This window comes from Tamandua tetradactyla, chromosome 10, assembly GCF_023851605.1.
Source record: "Tamandua tetradactyla isolate mTamTet1 chromosome 10, mTamTet1.pri, whole genome shotgun sequence".
Classification (NCBI taxonomy): domain Eukaryota; kingdom Metazoa; phylum Chordata; class Mammalia; order Pilosa; family Myrmecophagidae; genus Tamandua; species Tamandua tetradactyla.
This window is the reverse complement of record NC_135336.1, coordinates 91,103,913-91,107,503: the sequence shown is the minus strand read 5'-3', so window position 1 is coordinate 91,107,503 and position 3,591 is coordinate 91,103,913.

The following is a 3,591-nucleotide window of genomic DNA, read 5'->3' as shown; positions in this document are numbered from 1 at the left end:
AGTGTACAGGATTTGGGGGCATTTATGTTGACAAGAGTCAAGCACCAAGCATTCTACCCTTCAAAGCTCCAGAGGTTTTAACTATCTCCCCTCCCATACATGCGGCACCTTGTGTTTTGCCTCCTGATTTTCAATGAAGTGATAAAATCAGTTTCATATCACAAACATCCTTGAGCAATCCATTCCTCTTCTTAACATCTCCATATACTTCATGAAGAAAATGGCCCTTTTAGAAAATAAGATTTTTATAGATTCTTTTAAAACAATAAGGTATCGTTTAATATTAAGACTCAAAGTGAATCCGGAAAAAAAAAAGTGACTGAGAGATTCACTGCCAGAGGACCAGGTTCTGACTCAAAGAGACCATAATTTATTCACTAATAAATAAAACCTACCTGATGGAAAAGTCATCATGGCTTCAAGGAACAGGGTTGCTTCATTTTGGGAGTGGATGAAAAGGTAAGTTAGGGACTGGTTTTGGGATGAAGTTTCTTGAAACAAATATTGATGTCTTTTATCGAAAGCCATTATATAAAAGGATGTATTTTTGTAAGAGAACAAAGGAAGAGACAAGGACTGGTGGATTTATAGAGACTTTTCAAGTCATGGGGTTTTTCACTGCTTGTGGGAGAATGGTGAAGCAGACTTAGTAAAGCAGTGATCCTCTAAGCAAAGTGTGCCTTTTCAAGGGGTTCAAGGATTCAGATAATGTAAGGACAATCCATGTCCAAATACTCTATGTTCAGATGTTCTTTCCTAAAATTCATTTGTCCAGTATTGCACTTATGTTGGAGGTATAGGTTGTCTCTCTTCTCTTTCCATTCATCTTTTTCCCAGTTTTGAAAGGCAACCTTCTTAGGGTACATGGGTGGTTCAGTGATAGAATGCTTCCCTTCCATGTGGGGACCCAAGTTCAATTCCCAGACCTACAAAAATAAATAAATATTCAGTAAGTAAATGAATGAATGAATGAATGACAATCCTCTCTTCCATTCTGAATCATACTTAGGGGCAAGAACCTCTCGTACATCAAATAACTAGACAAAGAGAAATAGTGTGTTGAGAAAATAAATATCTATTGACTGGGTAGCAAATCCTTTTTACAAACTAAGTGGTTTCTAATTATTTACTTTCAACTCATTTGAAGGAAGACCGATTCAAGTTGTCAGGTTATAAATAAAAAATAATTATGTTTGATAACTGATTTTTCGTATATAATTCATGAGGTCAAATAATTGAGTGGCACGGCTATAATAAAACTCCTTTTACTCCTATATTTTTAAAGAAATGCTTCACTGCTTGCATCTATAAAAATGGAAAATAGAAATAGAATTGATGCTAAACTCTATCTAGCTATAAGTAAAATCCATTCATTGATGTATGAACCAATTTGGGTAAAAAAAAAAAAACAACCCTATACATTCATTAAAAGACCATTGCCATGAAATTTTACCTTTTATGTTTAATAATATTTTATCTATATATTCATGTTTGATCAGTTGTGTACTAAAAACAATTGTCCTAGTTGTACTAGGTTTTTACTAGTTGGAACTATATGATCACAGGAGACGCCGAAACTTTTAATTTTTTAAATTACGTAGTTACTACTATTGTAAAGCAATCTGATTGGGTGATTAAGGATTTGAGAAATAAGTTCTAAGAAAAAAGAAATATGAAAATTTCAAGCATTTTAAATATATTTTAAAAATAGACAACAGGTATCAAATTGCTATGATATTTACATTTTGTCAGATACATTAGATGTAATGTAACATTTTTATTTTAAAATGTTACAGTATCAGTTAGTGTCCTAGTCAATATTCTCCAGAGAAACAGAATAGGTCGGATGTGCATGTGTATGTGTGTATGATGTTTATAAAGACATTTGTTATAGGAATTGGCAAGTCTGTTGGGCACCAGCAGGCAGGAAACTCAGGGAGGGGTGGAGGGTATAGTCCTGATAAAGAATTCTTTCTGGTCCCTGGAACCCTGAGTTCTAGTTCTTAAGCTCTGACTGATTAGATGAGGCTGACCCACATTGCTGGAGGATAATCTCTATTTGGACTCAACTGATTGTCGATGCTTATCCCATCTATGAAGAACCTCCACAGTCACAGCGAGATCAGCGTTTGACCAATGACTGGACACCATAACCTGGCCAAGGTGACATGTGAAAACAACCCTCCTTCTCACTCTGTCAACTAGCTATTGCTGCGTTACAAGCTGTTGATTGTTTTTATGAGTCTGTGGGTTCCTGGGCAGTTCTTCCGGTCCTGGCTGGATTGGCCCGTCTCTGTAGGACAACGGGCTTACTCACATCCCATGGCCTCATCCCCCTGTCTGTTGGAAGGTTCTCTGGTCTAGGGGGACTCAGCTGGGATAGCTGTCACTGCTGCACCTGGTCTCTCTCCCACCTGTGGCCTAGCCTAGGCTTTTCTGTGTGCTGGCCACAGGGACTCAAAGAGTAGACTGGGCAAGACCAAAAGCACAAGCAATTGTCAGGCCTTTCCTGACTTAACATTTGCTAATATCCCATTGACTAAAGCAAGTCTTGTCGTCAAACCCAGAGTCAATTTGGGGAGGAATTTCTCGAGGGCTGGGATCTAGAGGTGTGATCCATTGGGGGTCACTACTGCAACAATGCATTACAGCCAGAAATTGCACCCTTTGAAACTATGTATTTTTTTATTTATTATTTAAATGTATTAAATTAATTTCTTTTCTAAATTGATGATGAAAACCTAGATGTCAAATTTAAAAATGAGAGTGCTTACATTCCCCCCCCCCAAATTATTTTAGTGAGTTTCTGAGCAAAAATTGGAAATTTCTACCTCATATGTTTAGATTCTTTTAGCGGGCATTCTGGGCTCTCTGTCCCCTCTATTAAGAATCAAGGAGGGTGAATGGCGAGTAATGGGCTTTGGAGTGAGACCTGGTACTTGAATTCCTTCCATCCATCTAGGCTGTGTGGGTGCAGCAAAGCACCCAAACCTTCCCATTCTACTTTCTCATTTCTAAAGTGGGTATGCTAATGCCCCAAAGACCACCTCACTCAATTGCTGGTTGCTGCCTGGTTGCTCCAGGACTGGAAGGCAGCTGGCTTCGACCTAAGCAGCAGCTCAACTCATTCGTCATCATTGAGATGATTAGATGGTACCACGTTTGCTTTGGCAGCTTTGCGCCCTGGATTTGGCCGATCAAGTGGAAATTGGCATTTGTAGAGAAGAAGCTGACAAAGGCCTTTATTTTTATTAGGGATTTGAACTCACTTGTGAAGTTATTCAACACCCTGCTAAATATATTCCAGCGCAATGCCTTTCTCTTAACTGAAACTAGTATTGACTAGATTTCTTATAAAGAATACATTGGAGAATTTTACCAGAGTTTTATTGATACTGCCCCTTTCCCAGCATTTTTTTTCTTCTTCAAAATCTTCAAACTGTATGATGGTTTTAAAATTCATTTTCGGGTGCATGGGTGGTTCAGTGGTAGGATGTTCGCCTTCCATTCAGGAGACCCGGGTTCGATTCCCGGACCATGCCCCTCCCCCCCCCCAAAAAAAAAAATAAAGGAAAAAAATCAGTTTAAGAA